Raw genomic sequence first — 22,619 nt, forward strand, 5'->3', positions numbered from 1 at the left:
AAAACATTTAAATGCCTTTGAAACAAATATCCTTTTTGGATATAAAACAAGTGTCGGTGTTAATAAACAAGAGAAGACAGGGCAGCTTCAAGGCCACCACGGATCACGTCCCAGGGGAACACGGGGAACCTTGTGGAAAACAAACCATTAGGACCCAACAGCTGCCTGGGTGCCTGGGTGCAGCGTCCTCAGCGTCCGCCCAGGCCTCCTGCTGTGAAGCCCTGACCCCTGCAGCTCTCTGACCCCCCGGTGCTGGTCCCACCCTGCCGCGTCTCACGCCCCCTCCTGCTCTCACTTCCCGCCTCACCCAGTTCAGATTCTGGACCACCGCTGCCACCACTCCAGCAACTCCCTGTCCCTTCCTTTCTAACAGATTCCTTAGGTGATGTCACTCTCCTGACACATCTCTCCAATGATATCCTGCGTCACTCGGAGAAACACCCAGATTTGCTACAACAACCTGCAACCCAAGTTTGGGGACTCTGACGCTTACATGATTTGGGGGCTTTCTAAAAAAATTAGGCAAGACGGTGGGCGCAAAAGAAAGATGAAGGGGCCAGTGGGTGCAAAACTTCATGGTAAATCCTCCTTTACCCAAGGGACCTCGGCAGTCTGGCCTCCTGCTGCTCCACTTGCCCCTCCTCTGACCATGCCCTGCCCGGGAGCCCCCAGCCCTGCAGTCCCCGGGCCTCCTGGCTGTCCCTCCACACTCAAGCATCATGCCTTTGCACCAGCTGTGACGTGGTCTGCACTCCCTGCCTAACTGGGGGTTTCCCACCGCCCCCAATGAGGGACTCTGTTACATGACACTTTTCCAGTCAGGCCATCGGGGAACAAAATAACCACCGTCCCCTGGGCATTCCCTCCTCCATTTCCCTGTGAATTTTCCCAGAAATTATCAACTCTGCTGTCACATAGATGCACTGGTTTCCTGCGACCTTTCTTTGCCCCTCCCCTCCCCGGCATACCAGCGTCCTGAGGGCAGACGCGTGAGCTGTTTTACTCAGTGCCCCATCTCCAGCGCCCAGGGTGTGCCTGGCACAGAGCTGGAGCTCACTCAGCATCTGCTGGGTGGGTAAGTGAAGGCATGACGGACTGCACCTCCACTTTAATCCTCCTGTTTCACACTCTCAGGTCTCCTTAGACTCGTGTCCAGTCATCAGTCTTTAGAGCGGGAACTCCCAGGAGAGAGATAGGAGCTGACTGGGTTTTGCAGGGGGTAGGAAGCATCTGGGCCTGGGAAGTCTTGTCTTTGCTTAATTTATTCCACCCAGTGTGTGTGCCATCAGGCGGACAGGATACAAACAGCACTTAGGAAACCCATTCCGAGCAGCCTGGAGAGACAGGCTTTGGGGTAGGGTTGGGAGATCGTGTTGGCCGGGGAAGGGTTGAGCGCTGCCCTCCCCCTGCAAGGGAAAGGCTTCCATTAGCGTGTCCCCAGAAATCTCACAACGGAGCTTTAACAAAAGAAAAAAGAAAGAAAAAACTACCAGTTTCTCCGTCTTCCTAAAATCTGGTTACTTAACGGCGCCCTGCCCCGTCCCAAACGGCAGGGCCAACCTCACAGAGGGCTGCCAACCACACAAAAATGCCGAGGCACAACTGCCTTTCCAATGACCACCGGTGCCACGCAGAGCCAGGAGCTGGGGGCAGGGAGGCTGGGAGCGGCCCGGAGCTCCACACGGCCACTCTTCAGGGGAAGAAGCCAGGGTGTCCTCAGACTCTCCCAGGTCAGTGGGCTAAATGCAATGAGACGGGTGGCAGGGGAGTGGCTGGGGTGGGAAGAGGGGCTCAGGTGGAAGTGGAGGGAGCCCAGGTGGAAGCGGCTCCAGGCAGTGACCCCAGCTGGTGGGGCTGGAAGGCAGGCAGGCCTGCTTCTCAGAGCTAAATGCTCGAGTCTCGGCAGCCAGCACAGAAGGCAAGGCTGGGGTTCATTTCCACAAGACCTATCGGAACAGGAGCAACCTGGGGCTGTGGATGCCGCCAGCCAGGCACTTCGCCCCTGGTACCTACACCGGAAAGGAAAGTGACAAAGGCCACAGAGATGGGGGAGGAGGCAGCGCAAGAACCCTAGAGGTGCCCCCAGACTCCTCCCGTCCCCAGCACCCAGTCCGCTGTGTGCAATCCTCAAAGCCTCAAACGTGGGCAAACGCCTTCACATCCTCCACGCACAGCCAAGCTGTTCGCGCACCCAGTGCCCCGACTCCGCCCTGCACGCCCACCTCGAGACCGGTTACACTTTGCTGGGTGATGCACAGTTGGCCTGAGACGCTTGCCCGGAGTTGGGAACTCGGGGCCTCTGAGGACTGCAGAGACCAAGTTCCGGACGAGGTGGGTCGTGCAGCCCTGACCTCGGGCGAGTCCTGCTGCGCGCACCGACCAGAACAACTCTGGGGCGGGAGGGTCCCTCCCCACAGCCCCGTTCGTTTGTTTTCCTCCACCCAAGCTGAATGGGAGATTATCTAAGAGCTTGTCCCTGATCTCGGTGGCGCATCTTCCCTCCCTCCACAGCAGGCAACACCATTCCATCACCCACAGCGCAGAGGTCAAGCCCGCAGTTTTGGGGACCGCAGGGCTCCCGGGCTGCCAAGGGAAGGGACTGGTCCTACCCTGCCTTGGAGCCAAACTGGGTGGGAGGCAAAAGGCTGAGCTGTGAAGTCATGAGGCCCCCAAGGTTGGCTGGTTGATAAGGGAGAAAGCCAAGGGCAGAGGATCCAAGCCTGCCCAGGGCCGGGCCCAGGGTGGAGGCCACAGCCTGCCTCCCGGACTCTGGACTGTGGGACAGAAGGGCAGGATAGGTCGCAGGAGCGAGCTGCATCTTCCTCCTTCTCGGAATCACATTTCTTGCTCCCCACCGTGTGCTAAGCTCAGTGCCAGGAACCCGTGGTCCAGCCTCTGCCAGAGCATGGGGTGCACAGGAGGCAGGCAGGAGCCTCCAACTGCTGCTGGAATCCAGAGGCCTCCTGGCTCTGTCCACTGCAGGGAGAGGGCAGGACGCCGAGGCCCCATCCCACACCCACTGCGAACCCAAGGGTCCCTGGGGCACAAGGGTTAACTGCCCCCTCTATTTGCTTCTTCAGGATCCACCCCACTGGCATTAGTGGTGGGGGCCCGCAAAATAATTTGGGGGTTGAGAAGGCTTAAGTTTCCCAGGAAGGCTGTACATGTGATACCGGAGGAGGCCCTGGATCTGGGAAGTGCCAGGTGTGGTCCTGCCAAAGGCGAGGGCAGGGAGCCTGGGCAGGAGGGAGGGCTCCGTCTCAGAGAAGGACGTGTGCGTTCGCACTGCCTGCTCACCCACATCGGCCTTCCAGGCCCAAGGCCCGTCTGACCACTCACAGAGGCTGCTGGGCCAGCCCAGTCCAGCTCTGCTCCCCACGGGGTAAGAGGCTGCCTTTGAAGCTCCAGCCCCAAAAGGCCTCCTGTTAGATATTTGCCACTGGGGAGAGAAGATGGAAAAATAAACACTTGCATTTCTAGAAAGTGTCTTCTGCAAAAAATATAAACCAACACGGAAAAGGGCACAGGCCCCAGTGGAAGTTCCTTCTAGAACAGACTGGCATGGATGACAGGTCCTCCGGCCACCCCAAACTCCAGCCCTCCTCAGAGGTAGGTCCGCAGCCTCCAGCCCCGCCCAGGACTGGGCCGTCGGCCCCTCCGTCCATCTCTGAGGACCCCTGTCCTCCGCCCACTGCAGGGCTGGACTCTGTCCTGAGGGGCTGAGCAGAGGTGCTGGTCCAAGGTTGGGGCAGGGAGTGAGGGGGTGAAGGTACTGGAGGAGGGAGGAGGCGGAGGGAAGGGGGAGGGAGGGAGGGGTGAGGGGGGAGAGCCTGGCTGAGTCACCACCATCACCATCAACACCATCGAGACAGGTCTGGACTTAGTCCCTGGAGGGCAGCCCTGTGTTGGTCTCTGCTCACCACTATGCTCCCAGCACCTGGCCCGGGGCTGCACACAGTAGGTGTTCAGCCAACATGAGTTAAGCGAACAGTGAGGAGGAGGAGGACGAAGGCACATCCGTCCGGGTAAGCAGCATGCAGTGGGGTGGCACCTCTCATTAAAATTCTGAGCCAGCCTGCAAACCAACACGTGGAATTAGCTGTCATTAACTTGGGTCTGTCCATGGGACGGTCTCGGACTCCCAGAGGCAGAATGACCTTCACGTTCTACACAGCAAAGCCAGCACACAGAGCCCACTCTAGACCCCTCACACGCACAGCTTCTCGCGCAGAGAGAGGCCCAACAGCCCAGCAGAACTTCTGAATTTGTTTCCAAATCTCCAAAAGAAAGGCACACCTGGACTTCAGGGCCCAAGGACAGCCTGGGGACGACAATAGTCCTTTATAAAGTCCAGGTCACCCGAAGAAGTGGCGGGAAGAGCTTTGAGCACGTTACCCGCCAGCCCCGTCACATACGCGCTGTGTGACCCGGTCTGAGCTGCCTGAGGGGCTGGGGTGGGATGGAGCATGGGGGACCCTATTACTTATGACAAAGGCATTCCCAAAGGACCCTCAGATCTTCAGAAATCAAGTTTTGGGGATTTTGTTTGTTTTGAGTGACGATACTGATATTGCCGGAGACAGGCCTGCATTCTCGTGTGGCTTCCCGAAGGGGCTCCAGAAATGGCATCTGCACAAATCCCAGGGGACTTGGCGTGCCCGTCTGAGAAATGGGCCCTTCTCCCCAAACCACACCTTTTCTGCTGCGTTTCATTGCAGGTGGTGGCAGAAAGTAAAAGAGACTCAGAGCTATGACATAGATTTGCCTAGAAACAGAACAGACTGGTGGCTGCCAGAGGTGGGGGCGGGGGTAACGGTGAAGGTGATTAGAGGTACAAAGTTCCAGCTGTAAGACAAACACACCCTGGAGCGTATGCGCAGCGCGGCGACTGCAGCTAACAGCGCGCTATGGTATTCCCTCCAAAGCTGCTAAGAGCAGAATTCAAACGTTCTCATCACGAGAAAAAAAAACTTAACTAGATGAGGTTCTGGATGTTAACTAATTATGGTGATCATTTTGCAGTGAACACAAATATCAAATTATTATGTCGTACATCTTAAACTAATACAGAGTCATACGTCAATTATAGCTCAATAAAATGGGGGTGGGGCACTCCAAGTAACGGCAGGGATTCGATGTTCGTTTTTGGAAACCATCAAAACATCCCAATGAAACAGAGCTGTTTATCGTACTAACGCAACCCATTCATTAGGACGTGGAGTCCTGTTAACTCGCTTACTTTCAGTTCAGCAAGACACCGTCTTCCTTCCTCGTCTTTCTCTGAAACCAGCTCCCCAAGCTCCCCATGGGCCAGCGTCCCTTCTGCCATCTTCTCTCTTTAATCCCTCTCGAGAAATCTTTCAGGGATGCTGGCCATGTTCCCCTCAATTTCTCATCACCCCGATTCCTTCTCAGTCTCTGCTTTCCCCGCCAAACGTGAGCTAATCACCAAAACCAGAGCTTAAAATGGGACTCAAGCTAGGAAGGCAGAACTCACTGTTTCTTTAGCAAAGACAAGAACACGAAGCAGCTTATTTCTGGGGAAAAGGCTACAGGGAACATGCAAGACTCCGAATAAACGAATCTCCCCCTCCCGGGTTTAAACCACTCTGGTGGAACCAGCCTCGCTCCTGACCGCCCCCCCCCCGCCCCCGCCTTGTGAAGCTTGTCTCCAGCGAAACTAATTTGGGTTTTATTGCTCTGGCATGTAGTGGGGCCTGTGACGGTTTCACTGTGGCTGGGCCACTGCTGTGTCTCCTTTTTTAATACCAGCGTGTTTTAATAATAGCGTACCTTTAGGTATTGTTGAAATGTTACATTATTCAGCATACGCAACGGGAGCGGGAAGGGCCGCGTGTAACTTATGCGTCCTCGGGCGCTGTGTTTCAAGCTTGTGAAATGGAGGGGTGTCATTTGGGAAGCAATTTCCCCCAAGGTCGGGGAAGCGGTTTCTGGAGGAACGGCTGGAGGCTGTGTGACCCGAGTGACAGCCAGACTCAACGCTGAGAGCTCGGAACCCCTGACACGAGGCTGGGAGCAGTGACCGAGGGGCTCCGGGCCCCAAACCAGAAGTGTTTCCCAAACACAAGAGGACCCCAGCCCAGCTACCGAGACCCCGGAATGGTTAACTAGGCCTGCTCCAGACACTCAGGGGACTTCGGGCCATTTTGTTCCTGAGCTCTGGCCCTTCCAGAAAGCACCGTTCCTGCACTGAACGTTCATCAAGTCCCTCCTATGCCAGATGCTGGGGACGCAGATAAGAGACACCATGCCGACGTGTCCCCAGGGGGCTTGCAGTGTAGAGGGAGAGCCGACACGTGCCCTAAAAAGCCCAGCAGGGGTGAGGGAGGGCTCGCACAGGCTGGCAGCTGCATAGGGCAGACCTTAGTTTTGCTCAGCACCACATTCCCAGCACATAGAACATAGCAGGTGCTGAGCCAACGTGTCTGAGTGACTGACGGAAGGAACGCAGTGCCAGTGAGAGAGACGGGCTGAGGGCGCTCACTCACCTCGGTGGCTGCCCTGGCTTCCCGGAGGAGGTGCGGACCTGGGAGTGAGTCAAAGACTGGAGGCGGGGGGGGGGGGGGGGGGGGGGGCAGCAGTACAGAGCGACACAAGGAGGCGCGGGCGAGATGTCCTCCGGGGAACGCAAACGACGGAGCAGGCGGTGTGGGAAGATGGCGCTGGCCAGTGAGTCGGGAGCCAGATCATGAAGCACCTTGAACGTCATGCCAAGGATGTGAAAAGGCCGCCTGAAGAGCTGCAAGCAGGAAACGATGCAGATCTTCGGAGGCCGGCTCTCACGCCAGTGTGCACAGGACGGAGCGGGTGAAAACCAAGCGGGAATCCTAACAGGAGGCTGCTGCCCGGGATCGAGTGCAAAACAGATCTGAGAAAGAGCAGATGGAAACGAGTGGATGGGCCAGACTCGGGGGGGCTACGGCGGGGGGGCCGCAGCTGGGTGGATAATGTAGTTTGTACGTTATTCTTTACACTTTCACACATATTGACAATTAGGTAATACAATTTTTCTAGGCTTGTGGAGTTGAGTTCAGATTTGGACATGTGTTCAGAGACCCCCTGGTACGTCTGGGGGGATATACGGCAGATGGTTGGACGCTAGGACCTAAGACTTAGGAGACAGTCTTGTCTGCGCTGGGGATCGTGGCAGCCTGCCTGGAAGACGGTCCCTATGATCCCCACCTCTTGTCCCCTTGTGCAGCCACCACCCAACCTCAGGCCGGACCTGGTCTGCATACCCACTGGAACACGGCAGAGGTGGTGGTCAATTCTGAGATCAGGTCATAAGAAACATCACAGCTCCACCTCATTCTCTGACTCTGGGGGACCAGGCTGCCGTGTCATGAGGACGCCCAAGCACCACACGGAGAGATCCACATACGAGGAACTGAGGCCTCCCACCAACAGCCAACATGCTGCTGCAACCAACCTCACGAAAGACCCTGAGTTAGAAGCACCCAGCTCAGCCATCCAGAGATTCCTGAATCCCAGAAACTGTGAACTAATAAATGATTCTGCTGGAAGCCACTACGTTTTGGTGTGATCTATTACAGAGCAATAGAAAATTAACCCAGGGATTACAAAAATATATGTATAAATAGTGGCTGAAGCCATGGGCATGGATAAGAACACCAAGGGAGTTACCAAAGGGGAAGGGGGAGGAGGAATAAATTAGGTGTTTGGGATTAGCAGATAGACACTACTGCATATAAAAGAGATACACAAGGCCCTACTGTCTAGCACAGGGAACGAGATTCAATTGCTCATAATAACCTATAATAAAAAGAATATGAAAAAGAATATATATGTACAACTGAATCACCATTTTGTACACCAGAAACTGACACAACATTGTAAATCAACTATACTTCAATTAAAAACAAAAAAGGAACACCAAGTTAGAAGACAGGAGGGGAGTACAGAACAGGTGCTGAGAGGGCACACCTGGGACGCTCCAGGAGCTGGTGGGAGAGAAAGGAGGAACAGGGAGGGCCCCCAAAGAGAGGGGAGGCGAGACTGCAAAATACCGCAAAAGCCCAAGGAAGGAGCAGTCACGGAAGGAGGGCATCAGATGCTTCAAAGAGGTCCAGCAGGACTGGACTCCAAGGGAGCCGGGCGACCCCACCCGCCCAGGTGAGACTCGCTGCCTCCATGTAAGGCTGCCAGCTCCGTCTCGTCTCGTCCTCACGTGGACATCATGCTCTGATGAGAGGGCTTCCCTGACCACCCAAGCTAACGTGCCCCAGAAGGGCATCCCTGAGCTGGTGTCCCTGGCCTGCAAGATACGACAAAGGGCAGGAGAAAGGGGAGGGGTGTGAGGAGGGGGCTTTGACCCTTTACTGGGCATGGACTGTGGGCAGCGCCCAGGGAAGCAGCGCGAGGGCAAGCCGTGGGGAATGGGCCGGCCCACCCCCCCACCCCGCCCCAAATCGCAGAGGCTGCTCTGTGGACAGACGGCCTGAGAGGTGGGGCAGACATGGCCGGCTCCAGGCTCACCCCTGTGCCTGCCCCTCTCCCTAGTTCTGATGAAAAGCACTGGCCTCCAGCTCTGCGACCCTGGGCTGGGGGATGCAGGGGCAAAGGGAGGTGTAGAGGCGGGACAGGGGATGGAGCTGTGGGAAGGGGAGAGGATACAGGGGGCTGGCACAGGGCGCTGGCACAGGGCGCAGGCACAGGGCGCAAGGAGACGTGGGTGGGACACAGGGGGCTGAGACATCTGGAGATGCGCGCATTGGAGGAGGGGGTGCAGACTCGGGGGAGGGGACAGAGGAAGTCAGGTCAGAAGGAGTAGAGGAGGGGGGCCGGGGGGATGGGAGAGAGGGGGGTGTGGGGGAGGGGAGAGGCCTTGCGGGGGGAGCAGGGGGTCCTTGACCACAGCTGCTCAGCCCCGCGCAGCTGGCCCGGCCGACGGTGCAGCACAGGCTGCGATCAGGAGGAGCTCTCTCCCACCTTCCTCGGCGCCATCCGGCATCTGCGTGGCAGAAACAGGGCATCTGGTCATAGGATTTTGATGTCGAACCGCTGACATCTTCTCTCTGAGACTGGCTTTACATCACACGTGGAGGGGGCCAAGACCCTAACAGGATTTTAACTTTTGGGAAGTGGAGAGGATGGAGAGTGCTGAAGGGGGACTCCTGGGGTCCCCTCTCCCCAAGGAGGACACTTCAGTGCCTGTAGGGACCGGCGCTTCAGGGCGCCAGTGAGAGGGGTGCTGGGGACTTCTGAGTGGGTGCTGTGGCCTCTGGGTCATAAAAAGCCAGCAGGCCTGGATGAAGACTCATTCCTTGGCGTCGAGTTGCAGGAACCAGAATGACTGCCTCCCGTGAGGCCCCTTCCGGACCCAGGGTCCCTGGGGTCCCTGGATCTGGCCCCAAGACCTCCATTCTGTTGTGCACTCAGAGGTCCGGGGTTTTGCCTGAGCCTGACTCTGTCTCCTGGAAGGTTTTTTAAATGCTCCCTCTGTTAGGGAAGCTAGGAGGCAGCGTGTCTGTCCACAGAGCAATGTCCTCCCTCCCAGGACACAGTGAATGCATCAGAGAAATAACTTAAAATGGTGACATGCTTTAAAATAAATATATCCCTAGCTACTGTCACCATATGTCCTTTGCACAAACATTCTGAGAACTCCCCGAGCGCCCTGCTGTGGGATAATTCGGCCACCAGGAGAAAGCTGCCCTGGTCCTGGCATGGGCACCGGTTCTCGGCCACCCCACCTCCCCTGGGCACAGGAGGCGAACGGGGCAGACACAGCAAGAGGGATTTGCGGCAGAAACAGCGCCCAGAAGGGTTTCTTGGCAGGACATGGCATTAAATGCCACCAGAGCAAGATGTCACATGTCCCTTTTCTCGACAGCCTGGGGGCACAGCGATGCCCACCTCGGAGCCTCCCATGTAAGGTCTCGGGTATTCACAAGGTTGTCACTTGAATGCCAAAGGCCCATCTGCCCCCACAAGTCAGGGGCTCTTAAGAACAGCACCGGCCACAGAGCAGGACGCGGACGCCTTCCTGGGTGACCGCGTGGAGGCAGGGTGACGAGCTGATGACCTTGCCTGGCCGTCTCCTGCCAAGGACCCTTCTCCTGGCTACCTGCCCCTTTGCGGCCCCCTCCCAGCCAGGCCATTATCTCAGAGGAGCTGGGCTCTCCTGGGCCTGCACTGGCTGTGGCTGTCATGAGAGTCCCGCCAAGGCCAGACCTAAACTCTGGGTTCACCTGCCTGCAACACATCAGCCCCCTCGGCACTTCAGCCCCCTCTGCTGAATCAGGAACTTCCTGGGGAGATGGGGAAGTTCCCTGTCTCAGCCTACATGACGTTACACAGGTTCGTACATTTGTCAACACTCTTCGGCCGAAGATGTGTGCATTTCATACTATGTAAATTACTTTCAAGTTTTCAATTAAAAAAAAAAAGTCCCCTCCTGGACTGACAATAGATCGCAAGTCACAGTCGCCGTCTCAAGTCCCTGCAGCTCGCCAGAGCCCGATCAATACATCTGGGAAGAAGCAATAATCAGAGTAATGATTCTGCAGGTGTCCCACACTCGCCCCAGGGGACTACCACCAGCAGTGACAGGAGGGCCACCGCCGCCAGCATGCCATCACCCCCAGCCTCGGTCTGCCCTCTGCTCGCCCCCTCCCTAGCAGTGAGAAGGAAGGGGGGGCAACATGACAGCACAGGAGGTGTCCCAGCCCCAGACCCGCCCAGGCCGCCCTGCACGCTGGGAGCGGGGACTGGCGTCCAGGCCGGCCTCCCCAGGGGAGTCCCAGAAGAGGTGGCGAGCTATTTCCAAGCCTGAGTCAGAAGAAGCCTCGTATGTTTCCACAGTTCTCTTGGGCCCCTGGTCCCAGGAGGGGATAAAAGACACAGAAAGCAGGGCTGCCCCAGCTCCACCCAGCCTGGAGCAGGGCCACTGAATCCATCTGCAGACCCACAGAGGAGCCCAGCCAAGGTCAGCCGACCCCCCAGTGGACCCAGGGACTGGTGAGCAATGAAGAGGAAGAATTCTTGTTTGAAGCATCTGACTTTGGAGGTAGTTTGCAGGGCAGCAACCGCTAACGGATACAACTTTTCCCCTTCCGTTTCCCTCTCCCCTTCTCCCTCTGTCTGTGTCAGACGCTGTGTAACTTGTAGTGACGTCGCTCCTACAAAGCCAGAGAAGGAAAGACTTCTGCAGGCAGATCATGTGACGCCTCGATTCCCTGCCGACGACCCCGCTTCCCCACTGGAAACGGGGAGCGACAGCGCAGCTCACAGCCCCAGCCGAGGCGTGACCACCGAGAGAGTTCAGCCAGGCTGTCCACGGCCTGGAGCGGCAGAGCCCAGTGCTGGGGATTTGTCTGTCTGTCTGTCTGTCTACTTTGAAGTCGAGGTAATGCAATTTTCAGAATCCCCAGGGAGCTGGGCTCTCGGGTGCTGGGGAAGAATGATTTGTCATGGGGATCGCTGCCCAGCGGAGACGAGGGCCGTGGCGGAGGGCGTGCGGCGGCCGCCCGCCCGCGCGCCAGGGGCTCCACGCGGCTCGCCTGCGTTAGTCACTTCCCCTTCAGGCCCGCTGCGGGGGGGCCGAAGGGCGATTTGCCACTGTTATGACAACAAAAAGTAAAATTGGGTCAAACCTGAAAGGTATTACCTTCCTCCAAGCGGCGAAACGAAAGAGAGTAACGAGGTCGGTAAGCGGCACCCCTCGGCCGCGCAAGCCGCGGTGAAGACAGGCCGGCCGGGTCGGTGGGCGGCTCCGGCCGCCCCGCGCCGCGACCCCACCCCGAGGCGGAGGGGCCTGGGCGCCACAGCGCGCCGACACCAGAGACTCTCTGGCCGGAGAGACGGGGTATCTGACGCGCTTGGGAACCCTCCTAGCTACCAAGGAATGGGGACGTCCAAGGGCCAGGAAACTGGACCCCCTGGGGACAGCCCTCTCTTGCTTCCCTGTCACCTCCCTTGCCGACCTCTCCTGGTCATCCTCATGCCCACCCACGAGTGTGAACCCGTGAGAGCCCAGGGGCTGAGGATTCGCCCCAGCTCAGCCCCTCCCTCCACGGAATCCTAGCATTTAACTGTCGCAGACACAATGCCAATACCTTGAATTTGCATAACGTGCCCTTCTCCTTATAAATTATTGATTTGTATTCCAGGCGCATGCACACACCCCGCCTGGAGCCCATCCTTCAAAGCCTCACTGTCAACAGGCTTCAAATTGGACCCATCATCTCAGGTTATACAGTATTTATAAACTGACCTGTCCCATCACGAGGAGTTATTCTTAGAAACCACCCTGCCTCATCTCAAGGGAGGGGAGAGGGAAACAGAGGGACACTGAGAGAAAGAAGGCTTCCTTCCAGAACTGATTTTATTTCCCACTTTTGTGACAGTTACCATTAAAACAGTGGGTGGGGTGTGTCGGTAAAGCTGTGGACATGCCAGTGTCCCCTGACCAGGGTGAAGTGGACAGAGACGGAGGGAGGTCAGAAAACCCATGTCATCGCCCCCATTCACAAGCCACGTGACCACCAGGCACGTCCCAGTGAGCCTTGCCGGTAAGCCTCAGTGCCTTCATCTGCACAATGGGGCTAATGTAACCTTCGCACAGGATGGGGAGAATGGAGTGAGACTCACTACCTGGAAGGGCTTTTAAAACATTAAACTCTCTTCTGACACCTGCTGTAACACAGCTGAACCTTGAGGACATCACGCTGAGTGAAATAAGCCAGTCACGAGAGGACAAATACTGTCTGACTCCACGTGTACAATTCCACCGGTGCCCCTTTGCTACAAGCAGACGTAGGGCAGTGCGAGCCTCTGGCAGCCTCCGGAGCTGTGTGGTCCAACAGAAACACTGTGTGAGCTTCCTTTATAATTTGACATTCTCTAGTAGCCATACATAAAAACAATTAAAAGGAACAAGTGAAAGTAATTTTTATGATTTTTCAATTTAACACAGTCTATTCAATATAGTATCATTTCAACATCCATATAAAAATGACCTGTGAGATTCTAGCTCCTTTGTCCTGCACTGAGGCTTTGAGTTCCATGTGCATTTTCCATGTACACGGCAGCTCAGCCCACCTGGCCACACTTCTGTGCCCGACAGCCAGTGCGGCCGTGGCCGCCACACTGGCCGGGCTTCCTCCTGCAGCCCCGCAGCTGAGGAGAAGTGGGACCCACTGGGTTTGCAGTGGTCCACCAAGACAATCAGATGAGAGGGAGCAGGGTCGCCCTGTCCTGGGGGCTGACCAGCAGGAAGGACCGGCCTCAGCCTGACTCCCACAAACTCCTCCACGGCCAGCTGTCAGAACACAAGCTCTCTGAAGGAAGGCGCTGGCCCTGTGGGATCCAGAGGGGTACGGTGGGGTCAACAGGGGCTCCCGGGCCAGGACAGGGCATAAAACCCTTCATCGAGAGCTAGAATCCAGCAGCCCCTGTCATGAGCACCCATCTTAGTGAAAGAGGACGCATGGGGTGGGGTGCCCAGACCTCTCTTCTTGAGCTCCTGAGACCCTCCCCCGACAGAGCTCCTAGGACTGGGGTCTGAGGGAGGTCAGCCCCCCCCCCCAGGGGCTGCCTGCATGTTAAGTACTCATTCACCAAAGCTTTTATGACACAACATGTTTCCCAACTGGAAGGTGGCAGAGGAGGAAATGAGAGGGAACCATCCGTAACAGAGTCATCTACTAACAGCACAGATTTAGAAACCAAGCTTCTCCCTTGCCAAGCCAGAGGACAGCCACGGAGAGGAGCCCCTCCAATCTCGCGCGGCCCGCCTCCTACCAAGGTGGTGTGTTTTGTTATGACACGGGGTTGAGTCTCTGCTGCCATTAATGGGTGGCTCAAAGGAAGAAGTCTATCCTCTCCCAGAAGCCAGAAGTCCGAAGGCAGCTTCACGGGGCTGAAGTCAAGGTGCAGCAGGGCTGCACTCCCATCAGGGGCTCTGGGGGGCTCCTTCGTCTGCCTCTTCCAGCTTCCGGTGGCCCCAAGCACTCCTTGCCTTGTGGCCACACCACTCGGTCTCTGTCTCTTTCGTCACATGGCCTTCCTTCTGTTTGTGTGAAATCTCTCTCTGCCCTCCTCTTGTAAGGACGTCTGGGGTTCATCTGGGGCCCACCTGGATACTGGAGGGTCACCTCCCCATCACAGGATCCTTAACTTAATCACAGTCTGTCCCTCCTTGCCACGTAAAGTGAAACTCCCAAGTTCTAGGGATTTGGGAACCCACCGTTCAGCCAACCACAGGTACCATGCGACACCAGCACCGTACGTCACATGTACGTGCACGTGGGATCAGGCTAGATTCAAGGAGGTTAGGTTAGGTTAGACAGATTCATTCCCTGGTGACAAAGCTGGCCACTTGCCACAGGACATCGTTCTTGGGGAGGTGCCAGCTTTGCCTACTGAAGGCCAGTGCCTGGCAGGTGAAGGGCCCCCTGGCGGGAAGCTGCTGCTCAGCGTCCCCACAGCTCCGGCTCTGAGACCAGGGTGGGCGGAGAGGCACCCCAAAGCCATCCTGGGGGGGCACCACCAAAGGGCTCTGTATCATCAGCTGTCGGCTTCGCCACCAGCACCACTGCAGCTGAGGGTCTGCAGAAGACACTGCCCGGGCCCTGCCCTGTCTCCTCTCCCTCAACATTTCAGTGTCCAAATGGCCTACTGCCTGGGGCCTCTCCCAGTACCAATTCTTTATCAATCAGAGTCCACTCAGGAGGCAAAAACCACACCTCCATTTTGCCTCAAAATTATAGGGGATGCTTAATATAAAGAATGATGAACTGTTACAGGGATCCGAGATAAAGGGGACTGGCTAGTGAAAGGTAAAGAGAACTCCAGAAATATGAGAAAAGCAGGTATGAGGGTCCACCATTACTTCTGTGTCTGAGCAGGAAGAGCCCCCGAGGAAGGGGATCCCCCTCCCTCACCCCCAGGCTGAGATCTAGACATTGTGGGGAGGGCACAGCTGTGTCCCTGCAAAGAACTGCCAGCGCCTGCCAGGGCCCGGAGACCTGGAGTCCGGGAATCACACCCTCTGAGCAGCCTCGAGAAGGAATGGCAGAGGTGGGTGTACACATACCCCAGATCCCTCCCCGTGGTGGGAGAGCCCTAGGGGGCACGTTCACGCCGGCACCCAGAGTCCCAGCGGGATAGGCCCCAGCTGCCCTGGAGGCCACGGGCCGCTTCTCTCCCTGGCCCCCTCCCCACGTCCCTTCCTCCCCATCACCACCGGCCTTGACCACTTATCTCGGAGTCTGCTCCTGGGAGCCCCCAGACAGAGACACAGGCACAGCCAGAACACCAGGGAGGTGCAGCGTCCGGGACGAAGTGCACTTGAGGATGTGACCAGCGCTGGATGGCTTGAACGACCCACGGGGTTTAGACGGGCATTTTGACAGTGAAACTGATCTGTACCACTGCCATCCACTACATGCTTCCTAAGAGCAAGGAAGAGGTGCTGAATGCTTCACCTGCAAGTCTCACTGATCCCACACAACCAAGAGGCTCTGCCATTGCCCCCGCTTCACGGTTGAGGAAACCAAGGCTGAGGGCACGTCTCGGCCAAGGCCACACCACTGGCAAGAGGCCAAGGGTGGACTCAAGCCCAGGTGACCCCACCCCCAACTCTCATCCAAACCAAACGCGTGGATGCTTACAGCCGACTTTGTGATGTTTCCAGGCCATGGAAGAAGATAACCAGAGAAAGCCGGCATTCGAGGGAGAAAAGAGAAACCCAGAGGCGGAGTGAGGACATAGACACCTGAGATCCCGCAGACCCTGTGTGGCAACAAGAGTGACCCCGGTGTCTTCACGTGGAAGCTGCCTCCCTCCAGAGCAGAGCAGGAGCAGGAGGGCCCGGGGCAGCGGGAGGGACCAAGGATGCCAGCTTCCTGCCCAGCTGGACTGTAGGACCCTTTTGAGGACATGGAGGAGGTACAAGGACTCCCAGCTGTCACTTGGCTCCCGTGATCACTAAATCACGAATCACAGGAACGTTGGAGGAGCCGCTGCTTGGCCATCTGTCGTGGGGCATGGGGAAGGAGGCGCCCGCTGGGCAGGAAGCTGGCTTGGGTGACCTCCATGTCCTGGCCCATCCTTGGGTCCAGGTGCTGTCAGACTTCTCAAGCGGGGACCCAGGCAGCCCCCTGTTTCAGCAGCGGCTGCCCCAGCCCACAGAGCATCTCAGCCCAGTAACCAAAGACTGAGCCCGGACAGTGAGAGAAAGGCCAGGTCAAGGGCGGCGCAGACGGAGGTGCTGAGCTCGATCCGCCCCGGCTCCCTCCTGCCTGTCCCAGGTTGGAAAGTGGGGGAACGGATGGCATCTGCCAGCCCAGCAAGTCTTGGCAGGACAAAAGCATCGGGCCATGGGCCACAGAGGAGAGGTGGCCCGGGAAGGGAGGGTGGAAGAGCACAGTTCCCTGTGCTGTCCAGCTAAGGCCTCGGGACGGAGAGGAGCAGAAGCGTCCAGGCTTTCCCACCAGCCCTGCCACCACGGGAGGCCTGCAGTGAGGTGCTGAGCCTGCGCTGGCGTTCTGGGCTGGCACTGGCTGTCGGGCAGCTGCCCCTCGTCCCCCCACAGAAGTGGTCCGCACACCTCGTGGAACCTGAGGGAGGGGAGAGCAGAGGAGCCTGGCCCTGAGCTCCTGGCCGCAGAGCCAGGAGGCCAGTGAGCAGGGGGCAGCCAGGGGTCCGTGGGGGTGACCTCTCTGTCCTGCCTGCTTTTTGCCCCACATCTGCAGTCAGACGCTGTTACCTCAAGGCCTCAGCTCTTACTACAGACAGGCTGGGCCTATCAGACCCCCCAGTGCTCCCCGACCCTGGACAGGCCCAGGGATGCCCGCCCCCACGCCTCTGACAGCTCCACTGCCCACCGGGGTGACGTGAGGCTACAGTGCGCCCTGAACGCCTCACGCTGAGCAGTGACGCACCACTGGCTCCGAGTCCCGGGTCCAGAGGAGGCCCTCCACGCGGGGTAGACATCATCACTGCATCTCATAAGCTGGCTGCATCCTGCAGCCCCTGGAGGAGATGTTCATGAAGTAACTCAATGCGAATGGTACCTTTCTAGAAGGTTCCAGAGGCTTCTCTAACTGCCACCCCATGGAGGCAGCAGGGGAACATCCTCTTTCTGTTACAGAGCAGAAAGGGAGGCATGGTGTCAGCACAGCCTCACAGAGCAGGCCCGGAAAATCTCCCATTTCCCTGAAAGACAGATTCGACCGGCTCCCACCCCACCCGACCAGGGCCTGAGACCCCCATCACGGAGACGGGGGGGAGAGAGAAAGCCTCAGACTCCAGAGTTTTGCCACCAGGACGCCCACCAAACAGCTGGGTTCTCCTCATCAAAGGCCGCAGACGGGCCCCGGAACCCTGGCTGCAGTTACTTCAGGAAAGGACGGCAGCCCACCTGGATTTAAGCCGCACGGAACAGGCTTTGAACCTGGCTGGTAACAAGGACGCGGCAGACCTCAGAGGCCACGGTGAAGGCAGGTGGGCAGACAGGAGCGGGGAGCAGGGTGGGAGAAGGGGTGGCAGGGTCCCTGCGGCAGGCGGATGTCATTAACCCCCAAGGGGGCATTCCCACAGCAACCAGGGTTGGTGGCGGATTTACCATTTGTCCACTTTTGCTGGAAAGGGGTCAGCAGTGAAAGTGTACAGGGTGACCACGCGGCTAGAGCAGGCAGGTGACACTGCTGCCGAGCTGGCTCCACTGGCTTGTCACGCCCTGTCCCAGTCTGGGGCCCCTGCCGGGGTTGGGGGCATCCTGTGCAGGACCCAGACCTCCTGCGCTGTGGGTCCCCCAGGACAGGCAGGTTGCCCTGACCTCACAGCCATGAAGCCACAAGGGGTCCCCTTCTCAGGCGAGGGGCCCCCCAGGGATGAGGCAAAAGGGCAGCGGGTGTCCACGTGGTGGTGTCGGGGCGGACAGGACTCGGCACCTTGTGTCCCTGTGTGGGTGGCCCCCACCAGGACATACGGGACCTTCGGAGATAAGACAGACCAGACGGCAAGAGAAGGGCCCTCTGTCCTTCCATCACCTGCTCCGCCTGGCCCCATGCCCCCTGCCGTCTCCAAGAGGTCACACTCAGATTACGAGGGTGTTTCTGTTCACCGCAACTACCTTCAGGTCCCCAAAGGCACCGTAGGTAAGTAGGACCACCAAGAGGCTGACAGGGCCTCCTCCCCACCATGCCGTCAGCAAGAGTCCAGGGACCCACCCCTTCCCTTCCCTCCAGGCCTCCATCGTTCTGTCATTCCAGCCCCGCTGGGAACGCTCAAGCCAGAATCCAAGGCTGGGCTGACGGTGTGGGAGGTCCAGGCAGCACGGGGAGGGTCCTGATCAGAAGCAGGAGCCTGGGTCCCAGCCTGTGCTGCCACTGGCCCAGCGGCCCTGGGGAGGCCCACTCCGTCCCTCTCTGAGCCTCAGCTTCCCACCCGTCAGGACGGGCCCGCACTCGGCAATCAGCCAAGCCCCTTCCGTCCTCCTGCTGGGCCCAGAAGCCTAGAGAAAGGGGGCACTGCCAGACGTTTCCTAATAAGCTTACGTTACTTTTACAATCGGAGAAAAACAAACTTCGTGACAGGAGTAAATGGCAGGGAAGGCCATGAAACTGCCTCCAGGCCCCAAGGGGTGGTGTGAATGGCCTCACACAGCTCCGGGAACAGCCTGAAGTCAGCCCCGCCAGCCAGCCAGCCAGCCAGCCAGCCAAATGTTCTGCAGGGGACAAAGCAGAACTGCCTGGCGTGAACAGAGGAATCACGGAAAAGCCGCTGATCCTGTCCTGCGGGCAGGACGACCACGGCCACACCACGGGCAGGCCGGCAAGCCTCCTCGGGGCTCCAGTCTGAACCCCAGCAGGGCGAGCCCCAGCCTGCCAAGCCCCAGCCCTCACTCTCCACGGTGGCCCCCCTCCTACCCACTGCCTGGCCTGGTGAGCACGCAGGACATGGGCAGGGGCGAGGAACGCTGCTGCTGCTGGCAGCCAGCCACCCCTACCCCCACCAATGACACGTTCATTTCTATGCGCTGTCAGCCCCACCGAATCCCATGACCTTGGCATTTGGGGGCCACGGGAGAAGGGCGCCGTGCGTGCGCAGCCCCTCCATCCAAGGCATCAATTAACATTCCCGTGCAAAGTTGGGGCTGTAATTACAGCAAGTGATTAACAGGCCGAGGTAGCCTGTCTCAGAGGGAGCAGATTAACGGCGCAGGTTGGGAGTGCCTGTGCTCACCTCGGAACCACCGGCGCGTCTTAAACAGGGACCCCGGTGCCCTGCTAGCTGGTGACTAATGGAGGAGGTGAGAGTGGGGACGTTTCCCTGGCACCCGTCCCTGAGCCTTTTCCTCCTGGCCAGGTGCGGGAAAGGAGGGCGGCCAGGACTGGAGGCGGAGCACCTGCGAGCCCCAGGGGCGGGGCAGGCCTCGCCCCTCCTCCTCCAGGACGAAGAGGAGCCTTGGGAGCAGCCTCTCAGCAAGGGAGAGGCGGAGGAAGGCCAAGCCCGCAGGACCCACATCCACTAGAAGCCAGGAAGACTCACCAAGCCGTGCAGAACCCAGGCTGCCCCCAGCTCCCCCACCCCAGGCAACACTCCAGGCTCCACTAATAGGCAGAGGCTCCTGCCAGCATGGCCGCCCTCCAAGCAAGGGTCCCCAGGTCAAGCAGAACTCCTGCTCAGCTGGTGGAGGGGGCGGAGGTGGGGCTGGGGCACCTCCCAAGGATGAAGGGGGGGAGAGGGGAGGGGGAAGGAACCCTGCCCGTCGAACTGGGTGTTTTCAGGACCTTCTCAGATCCACACAGGGGTGTGTGTGTGTGCCTGATACACACCCGTGGGCTCTGAGAACAAAGCCAGCACGGGGAGCCCACGGGGGTCTCGGGTCTGCCCTGCGGGCTGGGGGCGGGGCGGGAAGGGCTAAATAGAGGAGGCGACCCCGAGAGAACCATGAAGTCAGCTGGTAATTTATCCGCCAGGTAACAAGCGCCAGATGCACATCACCATGGACACGGCCACCATGATGCCCAGTCCTCATCCTCCTGGAGAAACGGCGCAGGCTGCTTGGCAGCCACGTGCAGGCTGTGTGGCCTTGGGTCTCCCTGGGCTTCAGATTCTCTGCTGCCCACGAACGACAAGAGTACCTGCCTCGTAGGACACAGCACGCGTGTCAGCTCCTCACAAGCCCCCGTGGGCCATCCCTCCGTGTCCAGCCGGGCACACACCCTAGTGGACCTCTGGGTGGGTCTTCCCGACTGCCCCTCGTCATCCGGTAACCAGATCACCCCGATGCTGGCAAATTACCATTCCTCTGTTCTAACCAAAACACCCTGTCCATCCTCGTGACACCATGACTGGTCCACGGGAGCACCTGGGACCTCAGCCAGCCCTTCCCAGGCCTTCCCTGGCATTTTTACTCACTGAAGGGCGGTAGGGAGAGACCCTCCACCCCCGGGAGCCGCTAGGCCTGCCTGAAGGGCACCCAGACCTGCTGAGGGCAGGCCTCTTCCCCCTCCAACCCGAACCGGGCAGAGAAGCTATCAGAACCTCCGCCCTTCACTGAGTGGCCACACCCAGGCACCTGGAGGCCAAGCTCACCCCACCCTCTCGACCACTCGAGCGGGCAGAGGTGGGAGCCTGCCACTCGGGACACTTGGCAACCACCCAGATGACCATCTGCACACGCAGAGCATGCTTGCACCAGTGTGTGCCCGTTACCTTACTGAGCCCCCGCGTAGAAACACAGGGTAGGTTCCAGAACGGCCCCACTTTACAAACCAGAAGGCCACCTGCACACAGCTGCACACGTCCTCCAGGTGCTCTGAACCAGCCAGGACCACACTGCACCCTCTTCCCTCCGGAAACTCAGCTTCCGCCGAGGAGCTCACCTCCAGGGCCCCTGGACCAGCCTTGAGCCTAAGGTCCTGTGTGTCCACAGCCAAGAACATTTTCCCCAGGACAGTAGAGAGAGCTAGCATGAGCTCTGGCCGCGCCAGCCAGCAGCCCCTGGGCGTGACCATCGCTCAACACAGCAAATGAAGAAAAACAAACTATTTCCATTGCCTAGACCTCTCCCGTCCCCACAGGGTTTAAGATGCAAAGTTACAAGGGCCAGGCACCGGGTTGAGGAGGAGCACGCAGCCAGCCACCCCTGCCCCTGGCCTCCCGCCGCTCCCTCGGCCCCACTACCTTCCCCAAGGGCCCCGAAGCCCCGCTTGCTTGGACACACAGAGGCTCTCTCAGCCTTTCCCTGTGTGCGTCTGTCCTGTCCCCCAAACACAAGGCCACAAGGCCAGGAGGCTACCCTGGAGGAACCTCCTCAGCAGCACACGGTGGGAATGGGGCAGAAGAGAGCGCTGGTCCAACGTGAGGTGTGGGATGCGTCTGCGCCTGGAGCACACGCAGCCTTTGGGGGCCCGCGGAGAAGTCCTTCCTGAGGGCCCTGCCGTCCTTCCTGAGGGCCCTGCCATCCTTGCTCTGAACTGCAGGAGGGCACCTCACTCCGGTGTAAACCTGCCTTTCCCTCTGACGGCCCCCACTCCCATCCGAGCTCCTGCCAGCGTGGAGCCTGGGTAGACGATCCAAACATGGAGCCTGCCCATCTTCCCTCTGGCTCTGAGCCAACACCACCGAGCCACCTGAGGGCTCACCCCGCCCCAGGGGCCTGCCTCGGGCTTCTCCTGTGTGCCAGGCCCTGGGACAAATGAACGCTTTCTGCCCCACAAGCCTGTACTTCTGCCAAGGATGAGAGACATCAAAACGCAGAGGGCAGTGACCTGGTACTGTAGCGACCAGTACACGTCCCTCCCCGGCCCCCAGGACCACCATGAACCCCGGACCAAGGCTGGATACACCTTGGATGTAGCGCTGAGCTGGGAACTGTTGGCCTTGCGGCTTGCCACTCCCCCGCCACCCCCGGGCTCCATCAGCACCGTGTCCCTAGCAGGATTCTCAAGGAGTCAGAGGAGATTGGGTGTTGCAGAGTAGTTTCCACGGCTACCGACAGAAGTTTCCAGGCACAGTGGGTGTCTTGATTCCATCTGGTGAGGGTGGAGCGGGATGGCAAGCCACCAGGCAGGGCCAGGACGAGGCAGTGCCGGATGATAGCAACACGACGGGCTGTGGGAGCCAGAAGCCGGGGCCTCCAGGCTTGGTGCTGACCCTTCCAGAGGGACTTTGACCAGATCACCTGACTCCCTCAGCCTCGAGTTCCCCACATGTAAATGGAGGCTCCAGCCTCTCTTTATGGGTCTGTTGTGAGGATTAAATGAAGATGGACCAGTGAGAGCTGCTTCTTGCCTACTCGTGCCCCGGCCAGAGGGACCATGGCTCAAGGCTGGAAACAACCCCAGCTCTGCTGGAGCCCCGAGTGGGAGGTCATCCGGAGGGGCCGTGGGGCCCTCCTCCCGATGGCAGAGAAGAGACGAAGGGGCAGGGGATGGAAACGCTCAGGTCACTTGGATGGGAAGCTCACACCAGCCTAGAAGGGGCCGTGGGCCCCGGACTGTCCCCAAACCCACCAGAACATCCATGTTCATCACTCATGAAAGGATACACCACACGTGGTCCACCCACACAATGGAACACTGTCCAGCCATGAAAAGGACTGCAGTGCTGAGAGAGGCTAC

General features: G+C 58.7%; 1 protein-coding gene across 5 annotated transcripts in view; it reads right to left on the minus strand.

The window, feature by feature from the left end:
• RBFOX3 (RNA binding fox-1 homolog 3) overlaps positions 1 to 22,619 on the minus strand; it is a 424,204-nt gene that overhangs the window by 319,016 nt on the left and 82,569 nt on the right. Inside the window, exon 1 of one of the 5 annotated variants that reach the window (XM_074343844.1) lies at positions 19,234 to 19,389. The exons of the other annotated variants lie outside the window; for them this stretch is intronic. The gene's annotated coding sequence lies outside the window, so the exon portion shown is untranslated. Of the gene's footprint in view, positions 1 to 19,233; positions 19,390 to 22,619 lie in introns of those variants that run through there. 5 annotated transcript variants of the gene reach the window in all.

Source organism: Camelus bactrianus, chromosome 16, assembly GCF_048773025.1.
Source record: "Camelus bactrianus isolate YW-2024 breed Bactrian camel chromosome 16, ASM4877302v1, whole genome shotgun sequence".
Classification (NCBI taxonomy): domain Eukaryota; kingdom Metazoa; phylum Chordata; class Mammalia; order Artiodactyla; family Camelidae; genus Camelus; species Camelus bactrianus.